Source organism: Bidens hawaiensis, unplaced genomic scaffold (genome assembly GCF_021521415.1).
Source record: "Bidens hawaiensis isolate Kalapana, Puna unplaced genomic scaffold, B.hawaiensis_p1.1 tig00028273_1, whole genome shotgun sequence".
In the NCBI taxonomy this organism is placed as follows: Eukaryota; Viridiplantae; Streptophyta; class Magnoliopsida; order Asterales; family Asteraceae; genus Bidens; species Bidens hawaiensis.
The window spans coordinates 151,815-179,773 of record NW_027494609.1 but is presented as its reverse complement, the minus strand read 5'-3'; positions in this window follow the sequence as shown (position 1 = coordinate 179,773).

Sequence of the window (27,959 nt, the reverse complement as noted above, 5' to 3'; positions counted from 1 at the left end):
CACATATAAAATGAAAGCTCTAAAATTAAAAACAAAGGTCTTAAACAAACAGTACCATAATATAGTGGATGAACAATTGAGGATTCAGTGGATGAACGATTGGGATTTTATGTCCCTATTGTTTAAACAAGATGCAAGTTGAGAATTAAAAGGAATTGTAACTGATGACATGGGTACCCCTACACACCCACAAGTTGAAGCTTACAAGCTAGGGAAGCTTAGGAATATAGAACAGTTGGCACAGGCTGCCAGATAGATAAGCTCGAAACTTGAAGAGCAAGATTCTTAAGTTGACCAGGAAGCTCTGGCTACAGTGAAATAGCAGGAAAAGTCATTATTGAAAAGCCGATACCTGCCATAAAGCAAAAGTGACAGTAGACAAGGGCAGAACATAGGTTGCACGAAAATGGCATGTACCAATCTGCACAAGCTGAAAGATGAGTTGACCTTTTCCCCTTAAGAAGCTAAGCTTCCCTACAAAAGCTTCCGACTTCCTATAAAAGGAACATTCCAGCCAAAGTTATATTCATTCCACATTCACCCCATTTCTCTCTACTCTCTCTTCATTCCAACTCTCCCACTCTCTCACCAGAATAACACTCTCTCACCGGAATAACATTCTCTCGCCGGAATAATATTCTCTCACCAGAATAACACTCTCCCAAATACTACTCACCTAAGAGATCTCCCACTCCCAATAGTAATTGCCATTCACTGAGTCGCTCGGCCTCTAAGCTGCCAAGTCCACGAGCTGTTGAGGCATGACACCATCATCTCAATCCGACCCCAACAACCAATCACCGGTTAAGCAACATGAGAATGCCTCAGCTGCTCTCTAACCGTCGGATCTCAACCACTATCTTCTCTTGCATTCTCTATCTCTACTATCCATATATATATTTACTATTAATATTTTCATGGGATAAATTGCTAATGTTGAGTGTCAGAGGGTGGTCTAGAGATCCATGTCTTTGGTCCCCTTCTAACGAGTTCTTTCGTGTTGTAGGTACAAGGAGGAAGCTGGAGAGTGGCCCTGAAGGTGGAAAGTGGCCCTGGAAGCGTCTATACCATCACACGACCATACCTTCATTGTCGCTATACCCATTGTAGCAACAAGTGGCGCCCACCGTGGGGCTAGCGCTACTTAGAAGATAAAAATCCTTTGTAGTTCAGCTCCAAATGTTCCTAAGTTCTTCTCTATATGGTTGGGGAGGTCGTCTTTCTTAAGGTCTCTTCTACAAAAGGCTCCTAGCTTCTTACACTACGACATTATTTTCAATATCAAATTGTCCCGAAAAGTTTTTTTTCTGTATACTTGAACAACCACAACTTTTTTAGGTTTACATTTTCGGTTTGATATAAAATAAAACATTCTTGGTAGCAAGTATCAATATATTAGCTTATCTTATTTTAGTAACATTAGTTTTATTAAATATGATGTTATTACTCAACTGTACTAGAATAAAAAAAAATTCCTCTATTATTAGTTTATGTCATCTAACTTTATGTGGGAAATAAGTTTTGTTTTGTCAAAACTTATTTCAGAGAATTAATGAGAACAAATTTCTATTTTACCAAGAAAAGTAACAGCTAAAATATCATATTTTTTTTTCATATAAAGGGATTTGAATAAGATATATGGTATGACTAGACCTAACCTACACATGTGTTGTCACAAAAAGTAGCATGTCAAGTCAGAATAAGTACATGGGTTACTGTTCACCTTAGTTGTAAAGGTTACTGTTCACCTTAGTTGTCACCTAACAACTGCATCTTTAATAGCTATACAAGTAAGCTTGCAGCTCAGAAGCTTGAACCTTATAAACAGGAGAGACACCATCTTTTTGCATAATCAAATAGTCAACAAGCTAAGAAACTAAGAAACGTGTCTTGATAACGACATACAAAAAATCTTGATAAGCGATTTCCAAAAACACCTTCACAAGAGAAGCAAAGAACTCGGAAATTACGCTCACCAGCTTCCCAGCTTCTAGCTCATCAAATTCGGCTACAATAACCAAAGAGTGTAACGGTCAAAAAAAGTCAACATATGTTGACAAAATACTTAATCTTAGAAAAAAAATACTTTGGAGAGGAGAGCTTTGTCCTAATAGTATACTCTAACCCTTACACAATTAAGGTAAATGTTAGACCTACACTAGTTAAAAGCATACAAGAAGGTTGCTCAAAATAGACATGAAGCATGTGAGCAAGAAGATTCATCAGGCACCTAAGAAACATTTGCGTCATGCAAGCTGAGCTACACTTATCTACAAACATTTAAAGGTCAAAAGCAATGCTAAACATGTCACATGACAGAAGCTACACAAACAGCTCATGGCAAAAGATATAAATAAAGGATTATAAGCTACAATAACGGCTTAGACTAGTAACTATAAAAGTAGCTTACATCAAACAAGCTCAGGTCAAAAGCTTCATACGATGTGTCAGAAGCTACGAAGCTTCCTGCTAAACCATGGAAGGAACATACACTAGGAGCTTGGTAGCTCAGTCATACGTTACTATATAGACCAAATTAGCATTTTCTAAGGATGGACGGATCCTATTTTGAATCATCCTTACAAGACTAAAACTCTTTACATACACCATAGTCCTTTAAAGGAACAAGTGTATCGCCTAGGGCAAATGTCATAATTCCCCTTAAAATACACACAAGGATGAAAAGGGAAAACAAACCTTCTTAAGCTAAGAAGGTTTATAAATAATATGCTTTAAAGGAATGAAGATCATGCTCGCCTACTAGAAAAAGAATGTAGCAACCTCCCCCTCAGCCTCAAAGTGTTACCGAGACAAGCCACCTTTTTGCTGATAAGGAAAACTGATCATTAGCAAGGAAATCAGCTTGACTGAAAACCTTGGAAGCTTAAAACAAAATCAGCTTCGCATGTTACCTTGGAAGCTTAGAAAAAAATCAGCTTCACAGATAACCTTGGAAGCTCAAAACAAAATCAGCTTCACGTGTAACTTTAGAAGCTTAGAAGAAAAATAGCTTCACAGGTAACCTAGAAAGCTCATAAGGAAATAGGCTTCATAGGCCCTCGCACATGGTGATATTAGAATCTCAGATAAAAATGGCTTCGCACATCCACACCTATCATGACCTCGGAAGCTCCCAAGTACACACTCGAGCAATTATTATGACCTTAGAAGCTTAGAAGCACACAACCGAATAGTAGATGTGAGCAAGTGATAAAATATAATACTTTTGGGTAAATGGCTACTTGCCTCATTTCTCATTTACGACTCCTATAGATACACAATACAAAGCTTGTTTTACAAGAGAAATATCTCACCTAATATACTACATACAAGGAAAGAAATATATGATAAATATAAGTCTATTACACCCCTGCAGACGAAGCCGGAGGTGAACGAATGCTGAGACTAGATCAAAAATATTCAAATAATGCACGTGGGAGACCTTTAGTGAAAATGTCTGCAATATGATATGAAGATGGAACGTGAAGTATACGTACTTGACTCCACTATACATGTTCACGGACGAAGTGTATATCGAGCTCGATATGATTTTCGTTATTATTGTATAGGATTACTCGAGAGGTAAATAGCACTAACATTATCACAATAGACCAATGTTGCACGGGATAATGGCCAATGAAGTTCCAACAGCAGGTTCCGAAGCCAACAAACTTCAGCAACAACATTCGCAACACCCCTATATTATGCCTCGACACTCGATCGAGAAACTGTGGGTTGGCGTTTAGAAGACAATGAAATAAGATTCGAACTGTTGTACATGCAGTAACCTGAGATTGTGCATCGGGTATCCGGGCATCCAGCTCCGTCAGCGTCTATGTATGCCAGAAGTAAGGGGTTTATCGATTTACCAAGAGTGATACCAAGATGCATGAATGTATCGAATGATATGCTTTAGAGCATCCCAATGTGTTGTTGTGGGTGCATGCATATGCACGCAAATTTGTTGTACCGCATAGCAAATGTCAGGACGAGTAAATGTAAGATATTGTAGTGCTCCGTCCATGCTTCGATAGAGCCTCGGATCATAAAAAGTGTGCCCGAAATGGAACTTAGTTACCATTAGTGTCAACCAGGGTAGCAACGGTTTTACATGTTTACATCCCGGCCCGTTGGATGATTTCACGAGCATAAGTACTTTGCGAAAGAAACATTGTATCACCTGTACGAGTGACCGATATCCCAAGGAAGAAACTAAGATGGCCGAGATCCTTCATGGAAAACTCATAATCCAAGTTGGCTAATAACCTCTATCGAAGGTTTCCGGATGAACAGGTCGGAAGGATGTCATCCACATACAATAAGAGATAAGTCGAGTCATTCCTGGAATGTACTATAAACAAGGAATTGTCACACCCACTCTGGCGAAAACCCAAAGTCATAACATAATTCGTAAATTGTTGGTACCTAGCCAGTGTGCCTGTTTTAAACCATACAAAGACTTCTTGAGATGACATACATGATTCGGGTAGGCATGGTTACGAAAAAACATAGGTTGATACATATAGACCGTTTCATTCAATTTTCTGTGTAAAATTGCATTTGCAACGTCTAACTGATGAACGGGCCATGACCGAGATAAAGCAATCGATAAAACGGTTCGTATTGTCGCCGGTTTAATCACAGGACTAAAAGTCTCCCCACAATCAATGCCAACCTATTGTGTTCGACCATCACAAACCAATCGAGACTTATAACACTCAAGTGTGCCATCCGAAAGAAACTTATGTTTAAATAGCCATACTACGAATCACATTCATTTGAGGATGGCGTGGGACCAATTCCCAAGTCTTATTCTTAATAAAGGAATTAAACTCGTTGGTCATGGCAGTGTGCCATTCCGTGGTGGGCAAGGCATGAGCAGGATTTTTGGGTATTGAAATTATGGATTTGGCTGATAATTAAATATTTTCTTGGGCTTTAGAATCCCATCCATAGCTCTAGTGCGCATGGTTCGGGTAGAGGGTGGTTCGACAGGTTGGGCAGTAGAGAGTTGTGGGGATGTTGTAGGTGATATGTTTGTTTGGTGGGAAGATGCAGAGAGCATAGGAGATTCGGTGACCATGTGAATGGGTGGGGATATATGTTGGGCAGGAGAGGTGGATAGTTGGGCTTGAGTGGTGGGTGTTGTAATTGGGCCAAGAGGTGGAGTGGTTGGGCTGGGAGATGTATTAATTGGGCCATGTTTCGTAGTGGATGGTGAGGTGGGGTCTGCCAAAGGCAGATTGGTTTGAGGAGTAGGTGACGTGTTGAGTTGTGTACATATGTGAGGGTGAGGCGGGGTTGAGAGAAAGTCATAAGAGGGTGGGGCGGAAGGTGGGGAGATGGAATATTTTTGAGCATTAAGAAATAGTGTTTCGTCAAATACGACATGTTGGGAAATAATGATTTGGTTGGTATGTAAGTTTACGCACTTGTACCCACGACAGTTTTGTGGGTAGCCAAGAAAGATGAAAGGAGATGAGCGATGAGCAAGTTTATGGGTTAGGGCAGACGGGTGTGGCGGGTAACATAGCGAACCTAAGAATCATAGGTGGTTATAAGCAGGATGTCTATTATAGAGAAGTTCGGTGGGTGTTTTATATTTTGTTAATTTTCTAGAAAGAATACTAAGGAGGTAGGCGGCCATGTCAAGGGCATGGTGCCAATAAGTAGAAGGGAGAGAGGCATGAGCTAGAAGAGTCCGTATAACGTTATTAATAGATCGTATTTTTCGTTTGGATTTCCCATTTTGAGATGAGGTATGAGGACATGATAAGCCAAATATCATTCCATTGAGATCGCAAAATTATTTACGAAGAATTTATATATTTGGTTCCATTGTCACATTGAAACGTTTTAATTTTTCTCTCGAATTGAGTTTCAATTTGTTTTGAAAATGTATTAAATATAGCGAAGACATTAGACTTTTTGGTTAAAGGAAAAGTCCATAAAAAATTAGTAAGGTCATCAAGAAATAATATATAGTAACGATGACCGCCGGTGCTAATAACCGGTAATGTCCAAAGATCGCTCTGAATAATATCAAATGGTGAAGTAACACAAGAATAGGAAGACATAAATGGTAGTTTAATACTCTTTCCAAGAATACATGATTGACAAATTGTCATATTCAACTTATTAAAGAAAATGACATGTGATTGTTTTGAGGAATGCAATAAAGACGGTCCGGGATGCCCGAGCCGATGATGCATAGTTGATGAGAGAGAGCAACAAAAGTTGACGGTGATGTGTAGTGTGTAGACTCCGATAGAAGTAATGGATAAAGATCACCGCTGCTGTTGCATCGAAGGATTAGGATCCGGGTCTTGAAATCCTTCACAAGAAAGCCAAAAGGGTCAAATTCAATAGAACTCCAATTATCAATGGTGAGTTTGCGAATCGAAATAATATATTGTATTAGTTTAGGGGCAAGGAGGACATTGTTTAATTTAAGGGGAGGGTAGGGTGGGGGTAGGTGTTGATTGCCTTGTCCGGTTACCGGAACGGTTGTATCATTTCTGACTATGATATTATTTAAGATGCCATTATTAAAAAAAGACTGAAAATTACCTAAATTATTGGTCATATGAGATGTTGCTCCGGTATCCATGAGCTACTGATCCGGTGGGTTAAGTGACATGGTATACATGGCTTGTTCAATATTTTTCGGGGTGTACGCTGCCATATGGGTCTGATTGGGTCGTGGTCCAAGAAAACCAGGTCCATTATCTGATGAGTTGGGTCTGGATGTTGTGGGGTAAGGGCAAGGTGGGTTAGGCCATTGGTTTGGGTAAAACAGTTATTGAATTTGTTGTGTGGCCCATGGTTGGTGTTGTGACCAAACCGAATTCCCATGTGGACCACCAGGAGGTGTGCCATATGAGTTTCCAAATGGTACATAATAATTTTGTGAAGTTCCCCGACCCCTGCCATAGGCATGTCATCCTCGACCACGACCACCATGGTAGCGGCCACCACGACCGCGTCCCCGGTCTAAAGAATCAGCCCGTTGATCAGTGTAAGTGTCACAGCCCCCGACCCCTATACCCCGGAAGGGGAGCCGTGAACATTGATTGGTGGTATCTGTGTTTATTAAGCTATTTTGCAGCGGAAAATTTCATCAGAACCGTAGTTAGGGAAAATGATCAGAGTTATAAAAACACCATGATTATTATTATGATAAAACGGAAACTTAATCCCTTTTGATACAAACATAAGTTTTATAGGGTTAAACCCATATTTACAAAACACGTTTCTTTATTCTGGTGACAAGCCACTTATTTAAGCTGGAAGCCCACAGGCATCATTCCTTTGTCTCTAACAAGTCACCTGAAACATGTTTAAAATATTTGATCAGCAAGAAATATTGGTGAGTACATTCATTTGTAAATGACACATATTACAGTTACAACATTAAGATGTTTTTACACATGCCTGCTTACAAATTACCGAAAGGTACTTGTCACTCGACCGTGTCTATGACGGTGGTCATATTACTTATTGGCTAACACTTGTCCAATAAGTAACGTGTAATAGCCCAGTAGGCAAGCCTTGTATACAAAACCCCACAATACCAGTAGTAACCATCCCGTAAGTCTACAGAGACTTAATCACTGTAATGTAATTAAAACACTTTAAAAATATATTTGAAACCGTTTAGACCATCTGCCATGAGTTTAATAGGTTTTGAAATCATCATGACAGTGTCAGAAAAATAGTTGTCTCACACAAATGTGAGTGGTACAAAAACTCGAATGTCTCACCTTGCAGGTTTACAATTAAAGAAAACCTCCTGGTATTAAGCACCAAGGATAAACACAATGTAGTATCACTAGATTAGTATAAAACCAACAATCATAACGATAATCACGAGAGTAGAAACTTTACACGATGGCACAATGTCATACCTTAACAGGCAGAGCTTTCGGATTCGTGTATATCTCTTTCGATCGGATGTCGTTACGATACTCGGGTATTATACCGTTATCTTAATATATAAAAGTATATGTGTGTGAAATCAGAGAGAAAGTAGAGAATTTTGTGCGGAAAATGAACGTCCCATTCACTTCCTATTTATAGCAGGTTTTGAACCCCATCGCGCTACGCGATGGCCATAAATAGAAAGCCATCGCGTATCGCGAAGTAGCTTGTAGCTATGATGAGTCAGCCCTAGGCCTGCTACGTGGCACTCCACGTGTCCACGTCGCGGTACGCGATGGAAGGATTTTTTTTTTTAATTCCCAAAAAAATACTAAGGCGGCCCTTAAGCGGCTCGCGGCGAAGTGTAAAGTGCGCAATCAAAGCCCCACATTGCGCCCATCGCACTTCGCTCGTGCCCGTGCCCGGGCGCGTTCGGGTGCTTCACACCCTCCGCTAGGACCACTGGGTGTGATATGCCTTATAAGAACATTAACATAGAAATTTCATTTCTTATAAAGAGCTCACTAGTTTGTTAATCTAGCGATGTGGGACAAGAGTTTACAAACCTATTTATACTATGGTGAGATCCTCTCCTTTTCTTTCCTTCACCAATATGGGATGGAATTTTCCTTCTTTCATTTCCTTACTTTTTCCTTCTTTTGTTCCTTTATTTTTTTTATGGTTTGTTATACTAAAGGCCCAAATTATGATCAAATTCATTATTTATTAGCAGCAGTGTGTAAGGCCGAACCGGCTGTGATAGCGGCGGTGACTTGAAGAGATTTCCGAGTTTCTTCACGTAGGAGTCTAGAACGGGCCGCGTAGAACGATGGTAGGGATTCCATGTTCTGTAAAAACGTACCGATTCCTTCATATCGTTCATTGAGGCCGATGATTAGTTGAATGATGAGGTCATCGTCTTCAACCTGGGAGTCAACGTTGTCAAGTTGATTGGCAAGAGTTCTTAGTTCTTGACAATAAGCATTCATGTTCGGGAAGTTGTCAAGACGGGTAGTGGCGAATTTGTTTTTGAGATGGATTGCCCTCAAGATGGTTCAAAGGAGGTTTTGAGAGATAGTGCCATATATCCATTGGAGGACTATAGAGTCTAGTTGTTCCAATGAATCCGTAGCGGGTGGAGGTGATGTTTTCGGATCTGTTGTTTCTTTTCCGGAAGAAGTTCGAGACGGTGGTTTGGAGGAGGTAAGATAATCATGAACCATATAAGCTTTATAGTGAATGATAAATAATTCTGACCAAGTCGTGTATTGTGCAGATTCCATCTCCAAGGTGATGGTTATGAAGTTCTTGATGTTTGTTACGGTGACCGCGGGGTGGAGTTTGTTGTCCATGGTGAGAGGAGAACGAGATTGAAGGAGAAGATGAAAGCGGAAGGTGAGGATCGGAGGTAGAATAGCCAACGAAAGGTAGGCGGCTAGGGTTTTACTAGGCTATTGATACCATGATAGAATAAAATATTTTTTGGTAGATGGTTGCTTGCCTCCTTTCTCCTTTACGTTCCTATAAATACATAATACAAAGCTTGTTTTACAAGACAAATATCTCACCTAATATCCTACATACAAGGAAAGAAATATATGATAAATATAAGTCTATTACCTAGCATATCATCAAATAGTTGTTGCAACTCACACAACTAAGAGGCAGGGAAGCTACTAAACCTCCAAGATACCTTCATAAAGTCTCTAAAGAGCATCTAGGGCATGTACATGGTAGCTTTAGGTTCAAGCAAGATAACACATGCTTAATGAAGGGTCAGCTCCATAAGAGACTTCGCCTAATGTAAACCAGCAAGATCCAAGAAAGCTATTTATACAAACCTAGCTCGCCATCTTGTTTTTCCGACATGATACGAATTTGGGTCCTTAGCTAAAATCAAGACACCTTCGAGCGTCTTCTTGACTTTGCCTTAATAGCTAAACTAAAAAAATAAGCATGAGATATACAAAGAACATATTTAAAGGCTTCTTAGAAAATTTTCACATAAAAGAAGCTTTAACCTTTACTAAAAGTCACAAAGGATCAAAAGCTTATGCCTTTTATCTTATTCAATAGACTCATGAGAGCGAGGAAACAAATATGGTTTATCTCCCGAAAAAGCATAGAATCAGGAAAATATGTAGCAGCTTCTTCCTAAAAGCAACAAAGCAGCTCAAAGATACATTAAAATTTTTGACAAAATGAAAGAGCAGTCTATTTAATCAGAAAAGTAGCATGCTAAGATTTCGACAAAAACAAAAGTATATAGAGCATAGCCTTTAATCCATTCACTTTCACATGAAATCACCTTCAGCGGAGAAAGTGTTATCTAAAACTCAGCTAGAGAAGCTTAGGTGACCCATATTTTTAGAATGAACCAACAAAGTTCCTTGCTAGAATATTACATCTAGGAGATACTATCTATATCAAACATATAATGGGACTTATCTCCCATAGAATCATCGGCAAAAGCTCAAGTTTAACCAAAACCTACAAGGTTCGGTTAACCAAAGAAGCTTGAGGAGGAAACATTAAGGGAGATACCGAAGAGCCAAGATAACACCTGCATGGCCAGTTATCCCTTAGCCTCATCATACTTCCATGCGGTAGCCATCATAAAGTCAAGTTACACTATGTTAAAATTGTTTATCCCCACAGGTTCTACTAAGGGAACTAGTATGGTAACAATGTAAATCATACCCGAATATATTTATAAACCTCAAAGACCAGATCCTCACGCTTCTAGCTTGTTGATCTGAGCCTCAGAGCTTTCAAGGCTTATAAACTCAAAGGCTTATAAACAAATTTCTAGAACACCGATGTAGCTTGAAGAATCATAATAGCAACTTACAGTGTATTGTTAAGCTGAATATCACTCGAGCTATAAAATCGGATAACTCCTCAGCCTTAACTTGTTAAAACACTCACAATTGAAACAATAACGCAACCAAGCATTTCATCAAAATAATATGCAGCCATAAGAAGCTTAAATAAAGCTTACTACATGCCAACCATGCATATGGATGCCTCCAAAGAGATTCACATATGCGAAGCTTGATAGCTTCATGTTCTTGTATATAAGGTTCATCATGGGATATTTTATGAAAGAAACATATTAGAAATTTCAAAAAGCAAAGAAAAAGATACTAAGTCACAAGCACCCGTAACTACGGCATAACTGCTTATACATTGGGGGCTGACGATACGAATACCTAAGATCTCACTTTTTTAAGAAGTCAACGAGTCAAGAAGCGTAGAAGCGCTATACATATCAAATCTCCTGCTTGGAAGCTAAAATGGTCACAAGTATCTTGTTACATATGCAACATTATCATGGGAAGAAAAGAATCATCGAATAAAATCACAACCAGAATAAGGCATATGTTTCTCTCCAAAATAAACTTTGTTTCTTTCAATCACGAAACGAGTGAATAAATTAGCAAAAGAATGCATCTTCACAACCAATGAAAGTCCATTCCAATATGTCACATTTAGATTATCATGCATGTGTCAACATATGACATTGTCCATCTTTAATATCATCCTCTATAAAGCAAAACCTACAAGGTCAAGGTTAACAAGCAACTTGCATTACGTGCGACTATCTCCACTATAGAAAGAAAAAAGTAAAGAAAGATCAAATTCACTAGTAAATACTATAAAAAAGGGCTTTCTACATAAGCATCGTCTAAAACAACGATTTGCTAAAACATCACCACACCTCGTAGACGATCCAAGAATAATAGTTTACCAAAATAAGCAAAAAAGCTTTTAGTTATCTTTAGAGCAACGCAAAAAACTAATTAACTAAAGAAGTGTTCCAACTCGCATCCACAAGAAAATTCCTAAAGCACTAATGTGAACATAAAGGATCATAATAAATAGCTTCTGGTAATCAATTAAGCTACAAACCACCGCAATATCATAACTCTATAAAAAATTAGAGTTGGGCGGATCCTTTCTCAAATCTTCTTTACAACCGCCACCGGATAAAGTAGGTTGGCAGAAGCTTAGGACGATCTGCAAAATCAGCTTGTGGAAACATAGAAGTAGTCCACAAGAAGCTTGGAAGCAGCTGGAAGGAATAAAACATGGCTTTCCGTAACATCAAAATGCATGGATTAAGAGATTATTCACAACACCGAAGCACTCCGCTAAAGACTGATTTAGGAGTCTTCAAGCATCAACGTTCGAGGTCCTAAAACTCCAGCATCTAGGAGGTAAGTGACTTCAACATTTGAATTCTTACTCATTGACTCTCCTCAAATAAAATCCAACGTTGATGAACCATGGCATTGAACAAGTTATACCTCCGAACCACCTAGTTTACAATGAACACCAAGAGCTTCATTAATCTTAAGAAAGCTTCTCTTTATCACTTTCTTTATTTAATCAACCCTTAAGTACGATTGATTTAAGATCACCACATACTATATAATAGTAGAAATGGATAAAAACAACCTCGTATAAGTGTCAGAGCTTATTACCAAGCATCAATAAACAAACTCTCACACTTAACATTGTTTAAAAACGTTACAAAGTGTTTTCACCTTCTACGAGGGTCGATAACTCATTTGTTCATCAAGCTTACTAAACTTGAATATGTTGAAGCTTCTACTAGAAATGTAGAAGCTAAGAATCACTCGCAAAAAGGCAACTATAATAGAATCCATTGTTACCAACGAAGAAGTTGACCTTCTAACATGAGAAGTTCACCTTCTAACAAAGAAGCTGACCTTCTAACATAAGAAGTTCACCTTCTAACAAATAAATTGACCTTCGAACATAAGAAGTCCACGTCCTATTAAAGAAGACAACCTTCTAACATAAGAAGTTGGCATTCTTATATGAAAATATATACTCAGTTAGAAAGTAAGCTTCCTCTTTTCTCGTTTCATCTTGTCTATGCCAAACATGAAAAGGAGGAACTTCATAGACAAAACTTACAACATAAGTAAATCCACGTTGATATGGTTTTATTATACATATTTTTATATTAATATTTCCTGCACTTTGAGTAATTTTTGTGATTTGTTTATAAAATAATTTGCCAAATAGTTCATATATGCATTTTAAAGGTTATAAGAGACAACGAGCTAAAATAGAGTGTGCATAAAGTTTTGATTAACGAGTTAACATGTGTTATCTAAACTTAATTATATTCAATTGATTAAAAGTTCACTTATTAATTATATATATGAACTTCAAATAAAAGAGTCAAAGTTGGTGACTACTTAATATCTAAATATTAGTTGATTCTTATTATTCACAATTTTGTTTTTAAGAAGATTGGAACCCCATTAATATTAATTGTTGAATATATTATTGTAGGGCCCATACAAGTAAAAGAAATATGTCAGTGGAGTATTTTGCAAGTTTAGGGATTTTTGTATATATATAAAAAGAAAAAAACCTACAAGATATTATTGCTTCTCTAGAGAGAAACGGTAGCCAACAGTACACAAGGTCACATGAAGTAATAACTGGGTGGACTACTGTGTTTGATTGACACAAGTCAAAAGAAGAATAGAATATAACAGAGAGAGAGGGTCGAGCAGAAGAATATAAAAAATTTTTGGGTGCTGCTACAGTGCACACTATTGAAGTCAAAATAGAAGAAAGAAAAAAAAGAGAAATCAGACGAAGACAAGAGGAAGCAAGGTCAATTTTTGTTTACTTTTCCGTGAATAATCATATATGTTTTCTTTTTGTTTCATACATTTATATGAGTAGCTAAATACTTTACACTACATGGGTTTTGGTTGAATACTATGTTATATTGATGGTTTAACGAATAATTATTTGACATTGGTTGAATTAGTATTATGGTAAAGTTTTTAATTAATTTGTTCATGATATGGTTGTGTAATTAAATCTAGTTTATTATTTTAATAATTATTCCACTTGTGTTTAATAGTTTTTGGTGATTGTTAGACACATGATTAGGTTGTCTACTTTGTGTTTTCAACTTATTTGCGATATATAGTCGAAATAATCGTAGGAATAATTATTAAGAGCTTATTAGATTTTATTGTTCTATCACTAGAGAGGCCGGGACGCAATTTAGTGTTGTGTCATCTTTGTCTTTTGTGGGTTTGGATAATAATTGCACGTGAGTGAGTTATCCTAGGTCCCTTAGATTATTGTGATACAAGTTGTGTTCAAATTAATTAATAATACCCCCTTTATATTAATTTATATTGTATTCGAAGAGACCGAAAGGTGATTTGGGTTTTGGGGTACCATAATATTATTAGGTAAGGTGAGACCGGGAGGTGATCCAAACCTTTAACAATTGAGCTTCACATGTCATTAGAGTTCTAGGGTGTCGTCGGTGAGGCCCGGAGGCGATCTAGCGTACTTTAGTGGTCTTTAGTGTCATATTTTTAAGATATTGTTTTTTTTTCAACCAAGTTAAGTTCGTTAACTATTAATTTTAACTAGTAGGATTCCATTACCTAGGTAGTCGTTTCTCATATTTGTTTTAAACCCAATATATATAAAGTTTTATTTTTATTTAATTTTTAATTGGTTAAGTATTATTAAAAATCAAAAGGAAAATCCAGGTTAGTAATCTTTTAGGTTTAATAGTTAGAGTTTACCCATAGTGTCCTAGGTTCGATATCTTTTCTTACTTTCTAACTACATTGCGACCAGTACACTTGCCGATTGTGTGTGGTTTTTTTAGGTGAATTCGGTAAAACTTGGTTTTTAATATTATATACGTTTTTCACACATCACACGTTATACAATCAATCAATGTAGTTGTTATGTTTGGTCATAATCAAATAGATGAATGAAAATCTCATTTTGAGTAAAAAAAAACTTGTTTATTATCCTATCTAAGGGTGAGCCCCTCCAAACCAGGCTCCATGAGGTCCGGCGTAGCACCATGTACAGGGTTGAGCTCCTAGGCCATATCTCTCAACATGTAACAAGACACTATATCTTCCTGTATACAGGGTGAGTTCCTAAAAAAATATGACTCCATGGAGTACACTCCATGTAACGAGATTGAGCATCTCGCATTAACTTGCTCCATAAGTACAAGAATCTAGAAGCTTACAAAATTGATAAGCACGGAAAGCTAAGGACTTGTTGGTACATGATGTCAGTAGTTCAGTATCTAGTGTCTGTAATCGTGTTATTTGGATTTGTATTAAGGTTTAAGCAAACTTGTCTCACAAGTTCGCCTGATATAGGCGAACTTGTGGAACAAGCGAAGTTAGTGACAACTTCGCCTAAACATGTTAGGCGAAGTTGTCGTATGATATATAGGTTTAGGTTACGGCTTGTTTGAAGAGAGTAGTTCAGTTCGTGTAATCGGTGATTGATATATCACGTGTTATTAGTTGCAATACAACGTGTTCTTTGTTTATTGTAACGTGTGTTTGCTTGTGTTTAACGTATATCGATTCTACGCTCGTATCGTCTTACGTAGGGATTCTGCACCTACGTAGAACGAGATATTCCGTGTAGATCCGGCTGGGAACCTACAATTGGTATCAGAGCGTTTGCTCGTGATTGTGTGGTTCGGGTTTATCACACGGGTGTAGAAATCGTTCCGTTCGACTATTCGCGGGACGAGTTTACGTTAATATACCGAGTTTTTGTGTCCTACTCACCTCCCACCATCAAAAACAACCCATTACACCTTCGCATACCTCGCAAAACGCCAAAATCAAACCTGCAAAAACATTGTGTTCATCAGGCGAAGTTGCCGTCACTGTTTGTAGGGTTTAGGCGAAGATATAAGGTTAAGCGAAGTTATTAACAACTTCGCCTACCTCACAAGTTCGCTTAACTTAAGCGAAGTTATCCACAACTTCGCCTAATCTGGCGAAGTTGAGAAGAAAGCCAAGTTGAAAGATCAAGCGAAGTTAGGACTTAAGCGAAGTTAAGTTTAACTTCGCCTACTGGTACTGTTCAAAAAAAAATTAATTAAAAAATTTTTTCGGGTTTCTTTGTGTTTTCGTTTCGTACTTCTATAAAAGATGACTTCCATAAATATTGCGGAACTGGTAAAAATGGAGGTGGAAGCAGGTTCAGCTACTAAGGCACCGAAAATGCTTAAGGGAACCGATTTCGTGGCTTGGAAAGATCGGTTTGAGCAGTATGTTAAATATCAAGATGCTAAGATGTGGGTGTGCATTCAAGATGGATACATTCCACCAACGGCTTTGTATGAGGGTCGTGAACAAATTAAGAAATACAATAAGATGGAAGAGGAAGAAAAGAAGATGTATGAGGCTGAAAGCAAAGCTCATGCTGCGATAACAATGGCTCTTCCACAAGAAATTCTTCACACCTTCAGAAAATATAAAACCGCCAGAGAGCTATGGGAAGCGCTTGAAAACCGATATGAAGGTAATGTGGGGATACGTGCATCCAAGATTAAGCTACTCAAAACCCAATTCTCGGTGTTCAAGTATTTGAAGAATGAATCACTTGATGATATCATCACAAGATATTATCACCTGATGACCGAACTCAGCAATTATTCCATTGTTTACAAAGAAAAGGAGATCGTAGAAAAACTTCTTGATGCTCTCCCACCAAAATGGGAAATGTACACTGTCTTGATGAGAGAAGATAAAGAGTTTGCCAACATTGACTTGGAAACAGCAGTCAATAAACAACGAACTTTTGAACTTAACATGGTTCGAAAAGAGACACCAACTGATCAGGTTCAGGATCCGGGAATGTATGGTGCGAAAGTTAATTCAAGTTCAAGTTCGAAGTCAGAATCATCTGCTTACTACTCAAAGGGAGACACGAGCTCTAACTCATCTCATGATGGTCATGTAACTCTCAACATGGATGGTGATGTGTGTTTCGTAGCTGGTGGAACAAACACTTCTAAACCTCAAACAACAAAGGGTAGTTTTTCTTCAAGTGTTCTGAACAACAACTACTTTCAGATGCCCATGAGTGTTAAATCTGCTGAACAGCAGTTTGCTCTCTATGCATCTTTCATTGCTTCTTACGAAAATTACATTAAAGGTAAAATCGTTGATCCTGCAACTTTAGACGAAGACTATGATCAGATCGATGCTGATGATCTGGAGGAGATGGATCTGCAGTGGCAGATGGCAATGATAGTAAGAAGAGTTAAAAGGTTTATGAAGAAGACTGGTAGAAAATTCGTTGGTGAAAGACCAGGTTTTGATAAGTCAAAGGTTCGGTGTTATAACTGTCAACAGAATGGCCACTTTGCTAAAGAATGCACAAGTGAACGAGTAGAACGTGGTCACAACAGGCCAACACAACCGAATGGGGGAAGTAATGAAAATAAGGCGATGATATCCAGACAGAACGGGGAATACAATTGGAATCTGCAAGTTGAGGAAGTGTTCGAACAGGCCAACTTGGTTAACATCGAAACTGAAGAAAAAAACAGAGAGACAAGAGAAGATCAAGCTTATATGGCAGAGGTGACAGATCAGCTCTCTGAGGTAAGTTCTAAACTCCCTTGTATGAAATGTGAAAATCTGTCTGAACAATTGAAAACAATAACTGATCAGTTTGTTAGTTTGGATGCTCAATTTAGAACATTAAAAGAAGATCATTATTACACTAAAACTAGAGAAAAATATTACACGGTAAAAATAAAAGCTAGTGAGAAAGATATCAGAAGTCTTAAAGCCAGTCTAGCTGAAAAAATACAAGTAATTGATCTTAGCTATGAAGTGTTAAAAGAGAAAACCAAACTAATTGCTGAAAGGGATAAACAGATAGCTGATTACCAGGTGAAAGTGGTGGAACTAAACAGAAAACTTGAGCAATTTAGAAATTCCTTCGCAATACTTGATCACCTCGTAAGTGATCAACGTTCCCCAGTTAAAAGGGGAGGAATTGGATATTCTGAAGTTCCACCACCTTATAATCATAACTATACTTATGATCCTAGTAATCAGAAATCTGTTGATGTTGAAATTGGTCAGACAGTTCCTGTTAAAGTTACGATTAAAGATCCAGAAGTTAGTAAAAGCGAAACGAGTAAGCATGTTTCGAATGTTAAGATTTCTGTTCCTAGTTCTGTCTCATCAAATTCGGACAAGACATCCGAGTCTAGTGAGACAAAAGAAGAGGCAGTGTTACTAAAACGTGGAGAGGAACATAAACCAACTGAAAAGAATTATCCACTAAACCCGTATGTCCCACCATATGTTAGACAAACGGGCAGTAATGCAACCTCAACATCTAAAACAACTGTTGAGACGAAAGTTGAACACAGGAGCTGTTTCAGATGCAATCAAATAGGACACCTGATTGCTGATTGCCCTCTGAATCAGAGATTCAAAGGTATGAGGCCTTCGAAAACTGAGAATAGAACTAACAGTAATTACTATAATGGTAAGAATGAAAACTCATCAAAGTTCAGATATTGGACTAATCCAGGTTTTCAAAGAAGTCGATCTCAGTTTTTCCCTATTAACAACCAAATCATTAGTTATAATTCATTTAATTCACGAAGGTTTGGATGGCCTTATAGTCAATCTACTAGAAGGTATCCTTTTAGGACTTACAGAAATCATTCTAATACTAACTTAGGACAGCCAAAGCACGGGATGCCTTTTAACAGATTTAATCGACCCAAGAACAATAGGTCTTGGGTCCCCAGATTTTAATCCTTTGCTTTAATCGTGCAGGAACAGTTGAACAGGGCTGCAAACAATCTATGGGTTGTGGATAGCGGCTGTTCCCGGCACATGACGGGTAACAAGAATTTGTTACACGAATGGAAACCTGTTCAGGGAGGTAGAGTAAGTTTTGCTGGAGAGAGCGGTGGAAGAATTACTGGAATTGGAACGGTGACTAATGGTAAAATGAAGTTAGAAAAGGTGAATTTCATTGAAGAGCTGAAGCATTATCTGCTGAGTGTGTCTCAGATCTGTGACAAAGATTACACTGTGCACTTTACAAAAAATGAAGCGATCGTACTGTATCCTGGTTTCAAGATACCAGAGGCATGGATAGTGATGAAGGCTCCAAGGGAAAAGAATACATATGTTATGGACATGAGGTCGACTGAGATGGCAACAGAAGAATCATGTCTTCTGTCAAAAGCAACTGAATCGGAGTCCGAGTTATGGCATCGAAGAATGGGGCATATTCATATTCGAAAAATGAACTACATTGTCAAGAATGGGCTGGTGCTTGGTGTTCCCTTAAAAAATTTCAACTTTGAAGACCAATGCTTATCGTGCAAAAAGGGAAAGCAACACAAGAAGTCTCATCACACCAAGAAGGTTAATTCAATAGTCAGTACCCTAGACCTACTTCACATGGACCTCTTCGGTCCCGTGAATGTAAAAAGCCTAGGTGGAACATCATACTGCTTGGTGATAACTGATGATTTCTCTTGATATTCTTGGGTATATTTCTTGAAGACAAAGGATGAAACGGTTCAGTTGGTAATGAATTTGATTACCAAGGTTGAGAATATTATGGGGAAAAAGGTTAAATACATCAGGACTGACAATGGGACAGAGTTCAAAAACTATCAGATGGAGATATTCTGCTTACAGAAAGGGATAGACCACCAGTACAGCGCTCCGTATACTCCGCAACAAAATGGGGTGGCTGAAAGGAAGAACAGAACGCTAATTGAAGGAGCCAGAACCATGCTAGCTGATTCTAAACTTCCTGTGGTGTTCTGGGCTGAAGCTGTTGCAACAGCCTGTTATATCCTTAATAGAGTTTTAACTGTTAAAAGATTGAATAAAACATGTTATGAACTTATGCATGGTAGAAAGCCTAACTTGAGTGGTCTCGAACCATTCGGGTCCCCGTGTTCGATATTAAAGACGAACTCAAAATTTGGTGAGATAGCCGACGAAGGTATTTTAGTCGGATATGTTGTTGGGACACCCAACAGACGAGTCTTTAATCTATCGACCAGCAAGGTTGAGGTGGTGTGTAACACTGACATCACAAGTTACAAATCACCAAAACCAAGCACGGGACCCACTGGGGCTTTCGACTATGATAGGCTTTTTAAATCTTTTAATTTGCCTTACTTGGATTGTGCAGAAGTTGATGAGAGAATAGCTACGAAGATGCTTTATGATGAGGAAGAAAATTTTGTGCAACGACCGCAGTACGATGAATGTCAACCTTCCTCGTCACATGCTGTCGATACCCCTGCTACCTCTACAGAAGAGGAATTCTTCAATCCTTTTCACTCTCAACAACATTCACCTATTGATGAGCTATCTTCGAACCTGGAAGACAATCTGCAAGTCAATTCGGTTCCGACTACGAATGTTCACAAAAATCACCCTTTGGAGAACGTGATAGGTGATTTGTCCGACGGTGTACAAACAAGACGAAGCTTGAATGAGCACACTTGTTTTTTCACAAGCATTAAAGATACAGGCATCATTAACGAATGCTTGTACACCTGCTTCATCAGCCAGATTGAACCAAAGAACTATCAAATGGCTCTCAAGGACAGCTCGTGGTTCGAAGCCATGCAAGAAGAGTTAGCCCAGTTCAAGAAGATGAAGGTATGGAATTTGGTTGCAAAACCGAAGAATGTGCATGTGATTGGCACCAAATGGGTTTTCAAATGTAAGAGAGATGAGAAAGGAATAATCATAAGGAACAAGGCAAGGCTGGTAGTAAAAGGTTTTAATCAGCAAGAGGGGATCGACTACAATGAAGTGTTTGCTCCTGTGGCGAGATTGGAAGCGATTCGATTGTTTTTGGCATTTGCTGCACACAAGGAGATGAAGGTGTTCCAGTTCGACGTGAAAAGTGCGTTTCTTAACGGTAAAGTCGATGAGGTTGTGTACGTTGAGCAACCTCCGGGTTTTCCTGACCCAGACTTTCCTGATCACGTGTACAAGCTAAGTAAAGCGCTATATGGGCTACATCAGGCCCCTCGTGCCTGGTACACAACTCTATCCGATTACTTGCTTGAGAATGAATTTGAAAGGGGAAAGATCGATAGCACACTGTTCGTTAAGAGAAAAGGAAGGGACTTTCTTCTGGTTCAAGTCTACGTGGACGACATCATCTTTGCTGCATCAAAAGTCGCCATGTGTCTGGAGTTTGAAACCGTCATGAAAAAGAGGTTTAAAATGAGTGCTATGAGTGAACTAACTTTCTTTTTAGGATTGCAGGTTGATCAGAAGAAAGATGGGATGTTCATTCATCAGACTAAATATGTCCAAGACGTTCTCAAACGCTTCAAGATGGAGGACAGCACTCCATTTGATACTCCAGTTTGCGTCAACCATAAATTGGGTGCTGATACAGACAGTGATGCAGACGTGGACCCCACCCAATATCGGGCAATAATCGGTTCTTTAATGTATTTAACTGCATCTAGACCTGATATTATGTTTGCAGTTTGTCTTTGTGCTCGTTTTCAGGCAAACCCAAAGGAATCTCACATGAAGGGTGTGAAGAGGATATTGCGGTATCTCAAAGGCAAGCCTAAGCTAGGGTTGTGGTACACGAAAAGAGGAGACTTGGAGTTAGTCGCCTACACAGATTCTGACTATGGAGGATGCAATCAGAATCGAAAGTCAACAACAGGTGGATGTCAGTTTCTTGGAGGCAGATTAGTGTCATGGCAGTGCAAGAAGCAGACCTCAGTCGCCATTTCTACCTGTGAAGCAGAATACATGGCAGCATCGAACTGCTGCTCCCAGGTTCTTTGGATACAACAGCAATTGCGCGATTACGGTCTGAATTTCACTCATACTTCTATTTGCATAGATAACACTGCTGCTATCTCAGTAACTAACAATCCCGTAAAGCATAGCAAAACTAAACACATTGACATCCGTCATCATTTTATACGGGATTGTGCTGAGAAGAAATTGATAGTGCTCGAAAAGGTTGATTCGTTAGATAATTTCGCTGATTTGTTAACTAAAGCGTTTGACGAAACTCGTTTTCAAAACCTTGTTGAGCTAAATGGGATGATCAATCCCGAGTAACCGTGCTTTTCGTTTTTTTTACTTTGTTAAAAAAAAACGTCACTATCGCTTAGAATTATGTCGGTTGCTTCAGTTTGAAGGACATATCTTCGGATATGTTTGGTCCTCATTTCTACTTGTAGAGTATGAGGATAGCCATTAACCAGATGACTGAAAGTGACCGGGGCGGTTTATGATGTGTTTTATTCTTTCGCTGAAAATTAGTCGTTCATACTTAGTTAGAAGGACACATACTCGTATGTGGTCGGTCCAGCTGATCCATTGGATCTTCAGGATAGCCGTTTACCTGAAGACTTCGACTTGATCGGGGCAATAGAAGTTAAAAATATTTTTAAAATGGGAGATGAAATAATTTTTCAAGTCTACTGCTTCATAAGAAGTATCTATACAATGTTTAAAAGAAAATTGATCCAACCTTGGAAAGTGATGGCCAAACTGATTCTGTGTGCTTAACTAGTGAAGTTATTAGGCCTAAAAGACTTTAGAACAGTCATTGTATGTCATGGTAGCTTTTTATGGTGCGTAGAAGTAGAAGTGATACTAACTAAATCTCCTCGATTTTACGTGGAAACTCCTTAAGAGTTGTGCATGTCTCCATATATATCTTTCCGAATGATAGGCAGAAAAGCGATTACCCAGTCATACACGAGCCCGTGAGTGTTCTGATTCCCGAGAAGATGGTTTGTCAAGAAACTTCAGTGATCCAGATTCGGGACTTGCAGTAGTTTACTTGAAGCTGTGTAAATCTTATTATTTAAAAAAAAATTATTTAAGCCTTCTAAAGCTTATAATGTAATACTTATCAATCATGAGGCAAGAAAGAGAACGGGAAGAAGAGTCTAAAGATCGAATAGTACTTACTATTTAATCAAACACTACGGGTCGAGGTCAACTCGGGGTGACTTGGGGAAAGCCAAATACGCTTTGAGAATAGATAGGAGACATCACATTCTCTGATGAGTTGCCCATTTATATTTTGAGCTTAATTGAACCTAACCCGTATCACAGAAGCGATGAAAACCATACTAAGTTATTTACCTGCTTACAACCTGTCTCTTTATGTCATAATACAGCTGAACATGGATCTCAGTGACAGTCACTTAATTAGTATGATTCCTGTTTGGATCTTTTCTAAAACTTGGTAGTCCCTATCGAGACTGAAATTTGATCCCGTGAACTTTATTTCTAAACTTTATCCTATTTATGTTGTTTTATAGGCTAACTCCTGGTTACTTGGTCTTTGATCGTATCAGTTTACTTCTTAAAGAAAGTTTTTTTTAAGTTATTGGCAATATGTTCAATTTGTAAGGGACTGATATGTAAATTTCCATATTAAGCGAAGTTGTTTAAACAGGCGAAGTTAAGGGGTAAGCGAAGTTAACCCTAACTTCGTCTGTATAAGTTAAACAGTATATAAAGAAGACTTTGGTCAAACATTTTTCATTATTCTTCAAACCCGGCGAACTTATTCTCAGTTAACCCTAAGCGAAGTTATCTCTCGAATCGTAACTTGTTATTTTTCCTCAAATTCCAACAGTGTTAAAGGTGTGTACGGTTTTTTTAGATGATAATCTATGTTAATTGCGTTAATCAGAGGTTGTTTTGGTCCGTTTTGTGACCCCGTTCATTCAAACCCTCAACACCCACTTTTCGTACTTGTTTTAACGTGGTCGTAAGCAACTTGATCATCGTGATCTCCTCAAAATCATGTGTTTAAGAGTCCACAATCATAAAATTACCAAATTTCACCTCGTTTGGCCGTCTATACTGTTGCCGCTTCAGATTCAGGCGAAGTTACAGTTTAGGCGAAGTTATCCTTAACTTCGCCTAAGGTTTAACTTCGCCTGATATTTAATTATTTAACAGTATATGAGGCGAAATTGTGGTTAGGCGAAGTTATCATTAACTTCGCCTGGCCCTTTTAACTTTTTTTTAATTAACATTTATCAGGCGAAGTTAAAGTTAAGGCGAAGTTATTACCAACTTCGCCCCACCCCTAACTTCGCCTATACAGAATAAATCATAACTTCGCTCATGGTAACAGGCGAACTTGTGATTTGACTTGACGATTTTCTAACTTAGACTGTTTTTGTTGCAGAAATGGCAGCTGTAGCTGGAGCAGGTGGTGCAGGTGGTGACGAAGGAGGAGATAACAATCGGCAGTTTTTTCCGGGGCATAACATGTACATAACTTTAGACCCGGATGCGAGCGGTGTTGATGATTTCCGCGAGATCATCACGTTTCTTATTCGCTCGCGTATCTTCCACGCTATTACTACAACACTGTCTATCTCTTTGCCAAACATAGAAGATTTCTGGCAGACAGTGGAATATGATTGTCGAGTCGTGCCCCCGGTTATGCGTGCAACGGTTAGATAGTGCAGTTCTCGTCTGAACAGATCAGGGTGGCTTTGCAGTTTGGGGATGAAACGAGAGACGATCCTACAGATTTCGTGGCTCCATTCAGAGATGGTGCTTTTCTGAGAATGGGCTATTCTGGTCCATTGGGGGATACTCAAAGACGAAAGGGATTCTTGTTAGACCAATGGCGCTTTCTTATGCACGTGATGATCGTGTGTATGTCAGGGAGAAAGGCCGGTACGGATGGAATGGGTGCGACCATGTAGTCGGCATTGACAGCACTGACTTACAATAAGCGTTATAGCTTTAGTCAGATGGTGTTCTACGAGATAGACCGTCAAAGACGAGCGGTGGCGCGTGAGAGATTTCTGATGTATCCAAGATTCCTTCAAATGATCTTGAATCATGTTGCTCCCACGTTACCTCAGCGCCGCCCGATTAGATATGTGGAGAGTGTAAGCAAGAGAATCTTCGCTCATTGTAGATGCCTGAGCTCCGTCCTCGACATTCTCCATTATTTGGGTACTTGATCAACCCAGAGTATGTTCCAGCTCGTGGGGACGAGTTTCGGGATCCGGCACCACAACAGGCTGGAGCACCTCAACCACCACCTGAGGTACAACAAGCTCTACCTGCTGCTCCTGTTGTGGCACCGGAGGAAAATGTAGACCTTGAAGCTGCTTTTGGCGGTCAAGGTTTCTTCGATATGGAACGTGTTGATCCAGAGGAAGAGGTGCAAGTCTCGGTTGCCCGGGTTTCTAGTGTGGATGTATCGGTGGCAGCTACGACGGAGGCTGATTCTGATTCCTCAGATGATGATGTGGCTGAAGCTAGAAAGATTCTTATTACTCAAGAAAGAATTCACGGGAAGAGGAAGAGAGACACCGATGACAGTGATTCGGACTTTGAGGAAGATTTACATCAGTTGGTCCGTAGATCGAGAAGGGAAAGGGCAGGTGCAGGTTCGGGAGCTGGTGAGAGCTCAAGGGTGGTTCGTTTCACTCCACCCGCACTGTCTGGTATGACTATAGTCCCTACACCATTGCCAGTTACAGGGCCAAGCGCCACGGATGTTCCCGTGGTGACTACCTCATCTTCGTTTGGCATACCACCCACTACATTCCTGCTCTCGGCTCCGGAGATTGTGTCCTTGCCACCTCCAACTCTTACTTCATCGGAGGTCGTAGCAAGGTTTATTGAGTCGACAGTTGTTGCCACTGCAGGGTTGTCGGTTACGATACCACCTGCGGTTACGTTTCCACCTGTTTCTGAGGTGCCAGTTACATTGGGAATCCCTCCTCCGTACGCTCAAGACATATCATATATGAGGTTTGATTTCGATGCAACCTTATCCGATTCGGAAAGAATAGCAGCGCTTGAAAGGGTCGTGGCAGAACAGTCAAGAGTAAATCTTATCCAGACTCATGCTATTCAGCGCCTCGTTGTGGAGAATCAAATTCAGTCGTCCCTCCTGATTGAGCATGGTAAAATAATTGATGCCTTGAAACAGTTCTTGGCATCTCAGGGGGAGATGAGCTGTAAGGGTGACGAGCTGAGGACAAAAAAACGTAACGATCGAGACGATGATCCCAATGCATCGAAAGGTGCAGGTGGAGAGTTGCCAAGAACTGAACAAGCTCTTGGGACTTCCACATCTCAGGGAGAGTCAACGAGTGCAGCTGGCGGTTCATGGGGTGATGATGTGGTGGTTTTAGGTGCTGAGGAGGTGTTAGATGATGATGATGATGTGTTACCATTGGAAGATATTGAGAAGATAGGGGCTGAGATCGTGATTGACGATGAAGTTGAAGAAGGAGAGGTTGTGGAGGACAACGTTGAACATGAAATTCCAGAAGTTGAAAAGTCAGATTTGGGTCAAGATACGGGATGTGATGAGACAGAATGGGAGGAGCAGCCAAGATGGAAAGAAGGCTACGCTCATTGGTTCGTAAAGACTAAGAAACCGGCGGTCCCTACTATGTTCAAGAAAAGTTACAACATCAGGGGTTATACTGAATCGAAAAAGGGGATTATATGCTGGTTATATGATGAGCAGTTGAGGCTTTTTGTGATTAAAAGGTATGATGGGGTTCAGTATTTCAAGAGGTTGTTGAGATTGTTGAATACGTTGCCTGAATGTGAAGTGAAGGACTTAGCCAGGATGAGGTTGATCAACAGGAGTGATGATAATATGGCTAGGATCATTGGGAAGATAGTCTGGAAGGAAAGCATAAAGGAGAAAAGGTTCGAGCTGTTGAAACCACAGAGAGGAAAGCTCGTTGAAGACAAAGACAGAGGAATGAGAGCAGATGGCAAGCCTTGGATGATTATGAAGTATAAGCCGATCCGGTGTCTAAAAGAAGTGCCGATGAAACAAATGCCCAAGGATGTGCTCAAAGATCTGAAATGGTGGTACGTTGATAGTGAAACAGCTGAAGCAGTAATGGAGGATGAAGATGAACAAGAGCTGATGAGAGTATATGATCCTATGCATTTAGTGAATTTGTCTCAAGCTGATCTGCAGGTGCTGAACGAAAAAAAGATATTTTACATTCCTGCTTGGAAAGAAGAAGCAAAGAAATATCAAAGAGTAGTTTCAGTTTGTGTACGAGAAGGCGTTCATGCTTGAAGATGGATGATACAAGATTTTTGGGATTACGAGACACGTGTTTGAAGATAGAGATATGAAGCTACTGCCAAGGGGGAGTCTGTTGGTACATGATGTCAGTAGTTCAGTATCTAGTGTCTGTAATCGTGTTATTTGGATTTGTATTAAGGTTTAAGCGAACTTGTCTCACAAGTTCGCCTGATATAGGCGAACTTGTGGAACAAGCGAAGTTAGTGACAACTTCGCCTAAACATGTTAGGCGAAGTTGTCGTATGATATATAGGTTTAGGTTACGGCTTGTTTGAAGAGAGTAGTTCAGTTCGTGTAATCGGTGATTGATATATCACGTGTTATTAGTTGCAATACAACGTGTTCTTTGTTTATTGTAACGTGTGTTTGCTTGTGTTTAACGTATATCGATTCTACGCTCGTATCGTCTTACGTAGGGATTCCGCACCTAAGTAGAACGAGATATTCCGTGTAGATCCGGCTGGGAACCTACAGGACTTATGTAACAATATACCACAAACAAGTTAAGAAAATATTGTGAACTAACAGCGGATGGGAGATGCCTTACATTGGTGCTTAGTTAGTAAGCTAATGAAGGGTGTCTGCAACACCACTCCTTAGCAAAGTTTCAAAGACATTGCAAAATAACAAACAAACACAAACATATAAAACAACTACAAGCTTGATAAAAAAAAATTCAAAGTATCATATGGGATGATAATCCATTCAAACAAAACATAAATTATTCATGCCTATAAACAATAGTAAACAAACTAGGAGCTACACATGTGGATTCATCCCCACCATAAGCTCCAGCAACCTTCCCATGAAAATACTCATAGAGCATGTCGGTATCATAATATCCAGGTCTCGAGAAGCAGTCTCTGCACTTACAGGAAAAGTAACATCAACTTCTCCTAAAAGGAAGGAGGTAACATTGACGCCCTCACCACCAACATTAGAAGGTTGGACAAATGGAGCAACCATAGCCAAAGCACCACAACAAGGCTCCCCGATAAATTCAACATTTTGAAATATCCTCCAAACCACCTTCTTCGTTCCCGTCAGCTCTTTCAAACATAGCTTCCCCAAACTTGCTGCTAACA